The sequence below is a fragment of the Vanacampus margaritifer genome, chromosome 5 (genome assembly GCF_051991255.1).
Source record: "Vanacampus margaritifer isolate UIUO_Vmar chromosome 5, RoL_Vmar_1.0, whole genome shotgun sequence".
Classification (NCBI taxonomy): domain Eukaryota; kingdom Metazoa; phylum Chordata; class Actinopteri; order Syngnathiformes; family Syngnathidae; genus Vanacampus; species Vanacampus margaritifer.
The window spans coordinates 28,167,868-28,180,660 of NC_135436.1; the positions used below are offsets into that span (position 1 = coordinate 28,167,868).

At 39.9% G+C, this 12,793-nt stretch overlaps 1 protein-coding gene across 9 annotated transcripts in view; it reads right to left on the reverse strand.

Annotated features, from left to right (window-relative positions):
* Positions 1-12,793, reverse strand: part of tenm4 (teneurin transmembrane protein 4) — a 310,021-nt gene that overhangs the window by 207,806 nt on the left and 89,422 nt on the right. For 6 of the 9 annotated variants that reach the window (XM_077565535.1, XM_077565531.1, XM_077565529.1 and 3 more), the window contains exon 1: positions 6,699-7,149. The gene's annotated coding sequence lies outside the window, so the exon portion shown is untranslated. Of the gene's footprint in view, positions 1-6,698; positions 7,150-8,806; positions 8,914-12,793 lie in introns of those variants that run through there. The other 3 variants (XM_077565526.1, XM_077565532.1, XM_077565533.1) reach the window with 3 other exon arrangements.

Below are 12,793 nucleotides of genomic sequence, written 5' to 3' on the forward strand. Positions count from 1 at the left end.
ATATATATATATGAGAATAAAGGTGTCATTTTGAAATTCAGTTATAATGTTAGAATATTATAACTTTATTTAAAAATATATATATTGTAAGATCACGCTTATAATATAGCATCCATGTTCTTGTAAAGATTATGAGCAATTTTATTGAAGGGGGGAAAAAAGAGACTTTACACTCATGACAACTTTTTAGCATTAAAAAATCTGATTTTTTTTCCCTCAAAAAAAGTCTTTATATCTCCTACTGCATTTAGGGCTATGCACATGAATTGGCCAATTATGAAGGGAAACATGGGCATTGACATGTTTTTGTTTTTTTGTTTACTTTGCACTGGAACGCTTTCAGGTCGGACCTCCGAAGTTCCAAGTGGGAAATGTCCTACTTGGCAACATCTGAAATGTTGTTGTGGAAAACAGAAAATGAAAGTTTTCATTCTGTTGAATTCATTTTTTAGCTTTTTTTTTTTTTTTTTTATAACTCTACTGAACTTGTCCAGTAAGTGTTCATAACAATGGAATTATTTAAACAGTGGGGACTTCCAGGGATATTTGGAAAATGTCCGCATAAATACACAGTACACAAAATGTCGACCAGACTTTTCTGATTCTGTGTTTCCGTCAATGGAGGTGGAGACGCCACAGGATCCACTTTGTTTGATCACACAGTCATCAAACAATTGACCGGACGAAGAGTCTTTGTGTGGGTGCAGGAGGCGTGTCCTGGGGGTTAGGCTAACACCTGCCCCCCCCCCCAATACAAACAACCAGGACGGTGACTTAAGAAAGTAATCCGAGCCCGGAGCTATACGGGCCTCCTATTTTTTGCACCTGCTCACTCACCTGACGAGACGCATCGCATCATGAGATGTGGTGTCGTATTTTATGACGGCCACCAAAACCAATCCAATGATGCACGCTATTTTATATTAGGCAATAATTCACTAGATCCTCGAGGTGGTCGTTTGTTCCAGTGGAACATCAGGAATATTCTGCATCTGAGCTTTTCAACAGTTTCATTTGTGTCTTCATCTCTAAGGCATCCGAGATGCTTCTAATCTTTTCTATGGGTTTTCGCATGACCAAGGGAATTTCTGGGCTGATCTATCCAACTGTTAAAGCGGTGTCCTACTGCAACTTTCAGAAGAATCAGAGTCGGGGGGTGTGTGCTGTTTTGGGGTCATTGGATTGTTACTGTTGGAAATAACGTTTGAACGCAGGGTCATATAAGACTCAACCTCATTTTTACCCTCCAACTTGTGGCATTTTGCAATACTGGGAAGTGCCCAAGTCAAAATTGGCTGTTTCTGCTGACCGAGATCAATATCATTGGAAATATTTGTGGAGCACAAGGCCATTATAGGGTTCGATTTAACTTCTTCTTGTGACTTTGGGAATCGCCAGAGCCAGGCGTGATAAAGCAATACATTTAACTTCCTCCCCTTGGTTTTTAAGGGTGAACTATCAAACGGTACCTCCCACAACCTTGTACGATGTTGCTCATTTTGCTTGTTTTGACAATCTGCGTATTTGGAAGGTCAATGGGTTCTAATTAATTGGTACCTTCATGTTTTTAGAAGTGAACTTTCCACGCACACACGCATAATCACCCACATACAAAAAAAAAAAAAAAAAGAGCGCAATGATGATGACATGTCAAATCGGTAAAATTACCGAATGAACAATACTGAGCTCTCCAGAAAAAGAAGGGAAAAAAAAGGAAGAAAAAAAACAAAGAAGAAGTGAACTTTCCAATGGTACCACCCGCATCCTTCTACAACGTTGGGAGGTGCCCGTGTCTCGATTTTGTCTGTTTTCGGATCGCTATTTTGTGGGAAATAACATTTGAACAGAGGGTCATATACAGATTAATGTAACGTCTAGAGGCAGGTTTTTAGGAGTGGGAGTTCCAATGGTACGTCTGGAATTTGTCCGACTTGGGGATTTTTAACTCTTCATGAATTGAAAATGACTACTAGCCATCTGTGGCTCAGTCGGTAGAACAAGTGGTCTAGCGACCAAAAGTTTTGTTTAGATTCTCGCCTCTGACTGCTTGCTGTCAACGGGTCCTTGGGCAAGGCACTGAAACCTAAATTTCCTCCATGTTGGTAGTGTAAATGAGTACTTATTTAGCTCGATTACTACAGATACTGTACATGCTATGTACTTCATTAAGTTGATACATGGATATCTGTCATATTTGATTCGTTTATCATTTCCTTGGCTCGCTCAGGAAGTCAACGGTATTAAGACAAAATGAATGTGTGGCAACTCATCGCTAGTTCCCATCAAGTTTGGAGAAAATAGAGCTAGTCGTGTTTAGCAGACAAGCGCCATCGCAGGCGACTACTGGGCAGAGGAAGTCATGAAGAATCGGCGCAGCCTCCACGCGTCACATCCAAACTAATGAAGCCGTCGCCACAGCGTGAGAATGAAGGCGCGGCAAGGTCAGACAAGCTAAATGTCTTTCTGCTCCTTTGAGGGAGCGCCGAGAGAAAAGGTTGAAGAGCAGGTCACGGTGCGGCTCGGCCCTTCCGTGGGTGACTTTAAATGGGTTGTTGGGGGTGCGGGGGGGGGGGGGGGGGGCATGCGGGTGTGTCGTAATATGGACGCCACACAGTCATGTGTTCCATTTTGATGGACTACGTGCATGCGTGATGCATCAGAGAGCCGCCTCGGCTAAACGTAAAGCCCCAGGGCCAAAAAACACTCGGCTCGCGCCTGCTGAAAAAGCAGTTATACAAGAATTATTGATTCCTTAGACACTTTAGAATTACTGACATCAGTGAAAAAAAATGACTACACGCAGAGATCCGTGTTATGATTTCATTTATGCTTAAAGGATATACCGTTAAAAAAAAACAAAAAAAAAACAGCATAGCAGCATATTCGTGCTCATCCATCCATTTTTATACTCTGTTTATCTTCTATTTATTTTTTAGGTGATTTCAAGTCGTCCATTTTGGGTGCAAGCTGCCATTTTTCAGGGAAATTCCAGGGCTCATACTTCAGCAAAATCCTACTAGGGAATTTTCACAAACAAGCCGTAATCAGAACAGGTTTCTTCGACAGATGGACCACGCAAAATGCAAAGCCTTTTGCCCATGTAAGTTAATGTGGGCGCAGCATGCCGCCAAAGTTTGATGATTATTTCTTGGATTTGCAATTAAAACGGAGGTACGAGGGCCCGCTAATAGCTGCTTGCAGCTTTAATTATGCATGTATCTTGTAGTGGCGCCCCGATATGAGGTCATATTTTGCCCCTCTTTTGTTGACTAAATAACAAGAAACCGTAGTGCAATTCTACCCCACTGAAAAGTATAAACACAATAATAAACCTTGAAATGACAAACCACAACATTCTGGATGGACAACTTTTGTTTTTCTCATGCATTCCAGTGCATAATAACACTAAGAGTTCTTTCTATTTTTATTTTTTTTACCCAATTGTGTTACTAAATGCGGTAGCTAGAATGTTATAAAACGTCTCATTGTGATGAAGAAATTAATTTCCATTGAATGCCTTTGTATCTTTGTAAAAGCCCAGATGCTGTACCGCACGTAAATGGCATAAAAAGATCTCAAGGCACAGCGACAAACGAAAATGTCATTGTGCCTAGCTAGCTAGCTAACCCTGCCACAGTTTGGCTTTAGCCCCTTGTGCTAGCTAGCTAGCTAGCTTGCAAGCTCTCAAGCAACCCGGGGAGCTAGCTAGGGATCTCGCTAGCTAGCACAAGTGGCTAAAGCCAAACTGTGGAAGGGTTTTTTACTTTGTGGACCTGGATTTGCCACCTCTGCTCATAAAACATATATTCTGAAATTATGACGACCTCGTCTCTATTCACTCACAAATACTGTACACTTCGAGTAAAATCTGGGCCTGTTGTATGAATGGTAACAGGTACAGATAATTGCACTACTGCCATCTAGTGGAAGAACATTGAATTGTTCTGCTTGTCAGTAAATGTCGTTGAACAAAGATACATTATTTGTTAAATAAATAAATACACATTTCATACTTTAACTAATTTATCAGACCGACCTCATCCAATGGTGCAGGCGTACCTAATAAAGTGGCTCGTGTGGCTGTTTTCTACTGCCGTGTTTCCTTTGTCACGTGCACAATAGCGAAAATTGCTTCCTGGCATTCACGCTGCTCATAACAATCACAATCATGATTATTTGAAAGGCGCTACAGTACGTACATATATTCCCTCTCGGCCGTCTCCGGCGGGAGCGAGAGGAGACGTTTCACCGTTTCGTCTGTTATGCCGCCATGCCATCGTTTAGTTAGTAAACGTTTACGGGGCGACGGCGGGGATGCGGGAAGGTCCGCTGCGCAAACGCGTCATGAACAATTTCGCAAGCGTTCTCCCGGGGGGGAGTGAACGAGACGATGACAAGGAGGAGGAGGAGCAACAGCTTGGAGCTCATCAACAGGACAAAGACGAGGGAGGAGCAATGCGGCGGGAAACAGCAACTTCTAACTTCTTACTCAACTTGGAATTGAACGTCTCATTTCCAAGGTTACGCGCACACAAGAGGAATACAGTCAAATGAACATATTTGTTTTCAACTGCAGAACGTCTAAGCTATTTTGCATATAGTTTAGGGTAGATTTACAGTTTGAACTATTAAATCAACCGACAGGGGAGTTCGGAAACGGGCCGGGCCGCGAAATGCGAAAATCAGCGTATAACTGATGCCCAGTGCATGGCAATGGAGAGAGAGGAAAAAATAGTGTAATGAAAACAAATACAAATGTTTTCCACACAAAAGTGACTTAAAATAAATAAATAAATACCAAAATCTGTGAACATGCGAATCCGCAGGTGCCGAACCGTGAGTTTGCGGAGGTCGAGTGCAATCTTAATTTTGACAATACATTTTAATTTAGTTATAGTCTTTTTACTAAAATGGGTCCAATTTTAGGCAACAAAATAAAGAGCGATTTTTGTCAACTAAATTGACAATTTAATCGATGTTTTCAACTTTTATACAGAAATTGAATGCATTTTCGTCACTTTGTTGTTTTTGTTTTAGTCATTGAAAAAAAAAAATCGTGAGGAAAAATATGCAGAAAATTTTTCGCTGCTGAAATTATAGCACTGGTCGAGTGTATAAGCAATTTTAACAAAAAATGTTGGCAAAATCACAGCAGGCCTCTCAGCATGTCTGCTCGGGGTCATTCAAAACACGCACTTCCTCATAAGTCAACTAGTCAGTCCACATTACCTTTGAGTAAAAAAATAAATAAACAGCATAGACAACCTTGGACAATCCATCCATCCATTTTCTCTGGCTCTTATTTTCATGGAGCGCCAAAAGGCTGGAGCTGCGATTCGAACCCCGAACCATGCTAACCACATGGCTGGATTAGCCATATTATTCCGATTTCAATCTAAAAATGAAAGCTGCTAGCGAATCCATAATACCAACGCTCCGCCCACATTGAGCGGCAAGAAGGTTAGCGTCACTGTCTCGATTGGGGCCCGTTTTGAGCAAATACTTCTAGTAGTACCAGGTTACCTTTTTCAGGCGAAACGATGAACTCAAATTGCCGTCATTCAACATCCAATTACGTCCATTACTGCACCTCACACCTCAAAGGACACACATAGACACACTGAGCCACAGAATGAGACGCAATCATTAATGGAAGAGTGGACACATGTCCTTTATAGCCAGCCAATCAGAGCAGGAGTTGATCTGAGCTACTAGTGCGGCAGCCCCCCACCACCCCAACAATGGCTCCTTGGAGGAGGGGGGGGGGGTCTCTCGGTGTCTCTCTCTGTGTCTGTCTCTCTGTGTCTGTCTCTCTGTCTCTCTCTCACTGCTCTCACACACTGTTTGGGAACTCCCTTCAAAATGAAGCATTTGACAAAACACAACACTACCAAGTGATGACATGACATTGTAGGACATTTTATGAAACGCTTTTCAATTATAAAAATAGTAAATGTGTTTATAAATAAAGAGTAATGACAGATTTTACAATTTTATATATCTATACAGTCTGCATAAATATTTATTTTTATTATGCAATCTGAAATGTAAAAAAAATTCAAAATTATTTTTGGACTAAAAATGTTACAAAATAAATAGACAAATTATTATTATTATTATTTTATACAATAAAAATAAACCTAACCATGATGTGGTTTCAAGAATTCAATCTTAAATATGCAAAACACTAAATAGAAATTTCTTACATTTTTTAATACATCTTTTTTTTCAAAAAGGTGTAAACGAATGAATCATATTAACTATCAGTATTAAAAAAAATTTCCTTTTAATAACCTTTTTTTTTTTTTTTTAAATGGACTTAAAACAACAGCACCACAGTCCAAATTGCAAAGTTTATTCCCCCCCCCCTTCATCCCTATTCTCTCCATATGTTCACTACAAGTCCCATTAAAAATGAACATCTCATCATCATAATAGCAACCATGAGGACACATGTTAGCCCCTGCTTCTAATCTGCCCACATTTTGTCACGTATGAACGAAAACAAGCAGCGAGCAGGCAGGTACACCAGCCTGCCTGCGTGCGAGCGAGCGAGCTGTGCACGGTCAGGACCGAAGGTGCGGTTCGGAGGGGGGGAGAGAGAGAGGAGAGCAGATAGAGATGAGAGGAGAGGAGAGGAGAGGAGAGCCACATCTGCGTGCACCATGTATATTTCAATGAGCATTTCTGCAGCTTACCATGGTGGAGACGATGCAGCAGGTCCCGTCCGGGTCCACACTTGACTTGATGAGCCCTCCCCTCCCACTCGTGGATGCGCCTTATTTCCACAGTGCACGACACGCACGATGCTGCATGGAAAGAAAAAAAGAAAAAAAGAGCAAAATCGTCCTGTTCTCTCTCTCTCTCTCCCCTTCCTTCCGTGCGCGCCGTGCTCCAGATAAATAAAAGAAGAAGAAGAAAAAAAGAAAAGAAAAGGGGGTGCTGCTCACGCACACGCACGTCAACACGTCCACGTTGCTGGAATGCGCGCGATTGTTCCCTGGGATTGAGGAGAGGAGGGGGGGCTGGAGCAGGAAAAGGAGGTGTCACGGTGCCAAGGCAGCCCGGCGATGTGCATGCAGGGGAGTGACAAGCTGCTTCTGCTTCTGCAGGCTCCCACTCACTGAGCACACGCGAGGCGTGGACGCCCCCTTCGGTGCAAGGAGGAGCGAGTCCCTGCAAGTGGCTGCTGCGCTCTCTCACTCTCTCTCTCTCTCTCTCTCTTTCTCCACCCTCTCTCTCCAACTTACTGCATTCATATTTACATGGCAATGCACGTGTCAGGAATTAACGACATTTTTTTTTTGTTGTAACGGACGGTCAAAAGACTGAGCATTTTATTTTTCAAATTGTATTTAGTTAAATGACATTTAATTCATAAATTGTATTTATATTATTTATTTAAAGCACTCATTTTATTTATTTTGATGTGTTTTATTGTACTTTATTTTCATGATTTAATTTATTTTATTTCATTTATTCTTATGAAAAACTTATATATTTTTTCTAAATGATACACATAATTTTAAAGTATATTTTATTTACTTATGATATTTTATATTTTATTTCTGTATTTGTTATATATTAATTTTGTATTTGTACTTATTTGTTTATGGTAATTGTATTTTTAACCTATTTATTTATTTATATATACTGTTGTATAAATTATTTTGGAGAAAAAAGCTCAAAGATGATCCGATTTTTATTTTTTGGGTCATTTTAATTGATTCCACCTTTTTTCTCAATCGTATTTGTATTTGTGTGAATTTTGATCAAATCAGAACAAGAATCACTGGGTGTGTCGACTCAAATCCGATTTTTTTTGTTGTAACGGGCGGTCAAAAGACTGAGTTCATTTTGTATTACATTTGGCGATTTTATAGTCACTGAATACATTGATATATTTACAGTTCAGATGTAGGCTAATATTCGTAATACTAGCTTTATTAAAAGTGAAGACAAGTTAAAAATGCACCCTTATTACGGCATTCTGATTAGTGTTGCAAAATTAAGCAATAAATAAAATATCTCATTTTTTGCCATTTCAGGGGGCAGCCATTTTGTCACTTGCTGTCGACTGGAAATGTCATCACAGCGCCTAATGCTGCATTCGAGGAAAGTGGGAAGTCGGACTTTTCCGACTTCAAACCAGGAAGTATGCACGGGAACGCCCTTTGAACTCGGGAATCTAATTTGCGAAGTCGGGGGGAAAAAGGACTTTGACTTAAATCTGACTTCACTTTACAATGGCTGTGTATTATAAAACATAATTTATACATTATTAAACATTTTTATTTGAATTTTCATGCGAACGTCAAACTGAATGGAAAAGCTAGAAATTCGAAAAAAGACCCAAAATTCGCAAAAAAAAACATTTTTTTCACTCTGAGGGGCTGGATTTTGAAGCGTATCGAAAAAAAGGAAAATGAGAATTTTGGCTATGGAAACAACTGACAAGACCGGATACACGTCGCACATTTTCCCCGGTTTGTAGTCCCAAAGCAATGGCGGACGATAAAGTAAGGTAAGTTTGGGGACACGACGAAACAGAAATCTTTTTAGAATTAATTAAAGAAGCAAATATTAATGCTATTTTAGACGGAAAACAGCTACGGTTTATCAAGAATTACAAAAGCAAATTCATACGACGTCATCGCATGTGGTCTTCTTCTTCTTCTTTTAAATTACTGGTAGATCACATCTCTATGGTGTATACCGCCACCTACAGCGGCGGAGTCCCCTCTCAATATTCGAACAAATGGAAACAGGCAGAAGTCGCATGGGGTCGCGACCAATCAAGGCTCACCTGTTTTCTGGGTTTGGTCATGTGATGATCACAAGCTGAGCCTCGGCACTGTGATGTCATTTTCAGTCGGCAGCATGTGGCTGTACAAGGCTGCAAAATGGCCACCCCTTGAGATGAAAAAAAAAAAGAGAGAGGTTTTCATATTCATTCATTCATGTTGAGACTATACATTTTTTTTATTATATATTTTTTAGAAAATGTCACATTATAAATCAACAGAATGAAATCCAATGAGAAACTAAAGTGAGAAACAACGAGAGTATTATTTGCAGGCGTACCTAATGTTGTGTCTCGCCCGCCCTCAGTGGACTATTTGACTGAAAGCCTGCAAGCCGATTTGCCGCACTCAATCGTAACCTTTGACCTGTGCAGTTTGGAAGGTGAAGCAAAATCACCATCTGTCCCGCTCCCGTCTTTTGTCCCGCTTCTAAATCCGCTCACCCCTTAAAACTCGTCGCCCGATCCCGGTCGGAGCCGCCGGTCAAGAGTTCCTGGCCCTGGAAGTGTGTTTGGTCACCCCCAGGGTGGAGGGCGAATCGTGGGGGGCGGGCCGGGGGTGGGCCCCGGTCCTCAAATTTGCCGCATTGTATGCCAAGAAGCTTATCTGGGTGGGTCGGCTCAGAAAGCGACTGCAAAGATGCTTTCACATGTAAAAGTGGAGACGTGAGGGGGCCCGTGAGGGGATTTGGCCCCGCGTCTGTGTGGGAGTGGTCGTTTTTGGCGTGCCTTGCCAATGGCAAGTTTGGAGAGGACGGGAAAATGGAGGCGGTGCCGCCAGCTTCAGCATGACAATGTGAAGGCGCCGCATGCATCCACGATGACAACTGAATGCTGTGGTTTTAGTTGCTGCATCACTATTGTGATTATATGGGTGGCTGAACATTGGATCCCACTTCTAACAACCATTTTTATTTATTTTTTGTTGTTAGGCAAACATTGAAAAACAAAGGGCATTATTTTTGTCTCAGGATGCATAACCCCCTCACAACTCGGATGTGGCTCGGTGTCACCCACTTCTGACACCAAATATTTTGGCACTATTTTCTATATTATCATATAAAAACAGGAGAGTCTCAGTATGCACAGCTTTCAATTCCCAAAATCACACCTGGATGTCCTTCTTTAATCTGATACCATTTTACGGGGGAGCAATTTTTCCTTTTACCCGGTGCAGCCACAAAAAAAAAAGACATCTACATGGTCCATACTCGGATTCTATTTCTGATACCAATTGGTTAAAATTTTCTGTATGAGTTAAGCAAAGACTGGGAACGGCAATGAATATCCTTTTTGCCCCCCAGGTGGGCAGCCTCCAAGACGTCTGGGTGATCTGCCCTTGGATCCCACTTCTGACACCAAATGTTGTGGTTAATACATTCTGTATGCCAAAAATGCACATCGAAGGACTAACAGCATTGTTTATGCCACCATCTTACATACACCTGGGTGACAGTTCTTTGATCCCACTTCTGACACCAAAACTAAACACTGAGAAACACCGGGGGCATACTTCTCAACTCACCAATAAGTCCAGATAGGCGATCTTGGTATCTACTTCTGAATGAAAATGTTGCTAATATTTTTTATAGAACCCTATTACACATGTAATAGTCTATCCTTGGATCCCACTTCTGTCAACAAATGTTGGGGCTGCTGTCTTCTATAGTTCTGTGAGAAAGAGCAACACCTGACACGATGGCAAAGAACAACTGCGCCTTGAACAAGACGTACGCTGACAGCTCATGTAAAATTTCCACGAGGAAAAATCCACAACAATAACGTGTTAGCAAGCAAACAAAAGCGTCCCGTGGGAGGAAAATGAAACGAAGGAAAGCGATCATCACAGCTGTGCAGCTCATTCCAGTCAAGATACTTGTCCAATTTCACTTGGCGTTTGCGCTTTTTACCTCCCCCAGGGAGGATTGTTTTGTCATCGGCATGCATTCATCAACCGGTTGGTTTGTTGTCCAGAAACCTTTTCAAGGTACCCGTGCACTTATTGGTGGCAATATGAATATATTATATTTATTTTCGTGATATTTAATGTAGTGTTATGTTTTCATGTTGTCATGTTAACTATTTGAGAAAATAGTGTTTATTCATTTTACACTTAATATTATTTAGCCATTTCTTTCTTTTGAAAAAGCTGTAAGACGATATAAAAAAAAAGTGAAATATTTTTTTCAAAGGATATTACCATTTTCATTTAAGACCCTCTTTGGCCAGATCCAAAAATGGCATTTTATTTTTCAAATTGTATTTAGTTAAACGACATTTAAAACATAAATTGTATTTATATTATTTATTGTAAGCACAAATTTTATCTATTTTGATGTGTTTTATTATATTTTATTTTCATGATTTAATTTATTTTATTTCATTTATTCTTATGAAAAACGTATATATTTTTTCTAAATGATACACAGAATTTTAAAGTATATTTTATATTTTATAATTAATTTCTGTATTTGTTATATATTAATTTTGTATTTGTACTTATTTGTTTATGGTAATTGTATTTTTAACCTATTTATTCATTTATATATACTGTTGTATAAATTATTTTGGAGAAAAAAGCTCAAAGATGATCCGATTTTTATTTTTTGGGTCATTTTAATTGATTCCACCTTTTTTCGCTATCGTATTTGTATTTGTGGGAATTTTGATCAAATCAGAACAAGAATCACTGGGTGTGTCGACTCAAATCCGATTTGATCCACATGGTTCCCCTCAATTTGTTGCCATTATTTATTAATTTCTTGTTATGCTCCAGAATCAGTTTTTGTTTACATTTGATGCCTTTTTTTTCCTTCCAATGTCAAATACTAAAATAAAGATGAAAAATCTGGTCAAATCTGAGCCAATTTGGCCAAAATTCAACATATGTATAAAGGCTGAAAGCCGGTTTGAATCCGGATCTGATCCAGACCGTACGCAATTGGACAGACGTCTAATATGATGAATGTATTTGCGATCGTATTTCTTCAGGGTATTGCAACAAATGTTCCCTTGGATCCCGAAGAGAAACGATTAAGATGGTAAATGGTATTGATTTTATTTGCAGGTGTACACAATTTATGTTGATGCCTTGTGCTCTGTGAGTGTTGTCGTGTTTTGATGTTTTTCTTTAATAATTTACCAGGTTTGCTGTGAACTTGTGCAGGCGCGTGTTTTTTTTTTTTGTTCTTGTCATAAGCAGAAGAAAGGAAAAAAAACAGGTTTGCTTTTGAGACAAGGCTCAGTGCTGCGACTCCAATTATTCGCCCCATAAAACCCCTAATTGGGCTTCGCTTGGCTTTGCTCTACGCCGCCTCCCCCTTTTTTTATTTTTATTTTTATGGTTTTGCCCTTCTTCTACTGCTGCCGCTTCTTATTTTGAAATCTGACTTAATCATTAAAACACGAGAGCGGCTTCTGCTCCGTGACACGTCAGAAGTTTTATCTTCATCTCATGATCTCTTTTTCTTTATTCAAAAGGCTGCAATTCAAATCAGAAGCTTTGCATCATGGTTGGGAGGCGTTTTGATCAGAAAGTGAGGTGGCGGCAAACTTTAAGCCACGTTCACTTCCTGACGTGACGATGAGTCACCGTCAGGCGCGTTTCCGTCAATCGGATGCAGGTTTCTTATGAGCTCATCTGCGTAATCCTCCACGATTCATTCTCAAGTAAACATAACATTTATGTCTTGTGTATTGGTCCAATCAAATTGAACCAGTTTTGACATTTGACAGCTATGAAAATAATCAAAATATTATATTCTGAAATTGTATCCTAAGGTGACCCAAAATACGCAAAAATGAAAATATCTTAAAATGTCATTAAAATTAAAATAAAAATATTGGTACTATAAAGTTTGTTTACACTGAAGCACTTTCATATTAAATTAGTTTCATGCTAATGGAATGGATTTTAGATTTATCACGTTAAATCCAGGATAATGGTGGGAATCTTGAAACCGTGCAACCGTACACAATAAACAGGGATGT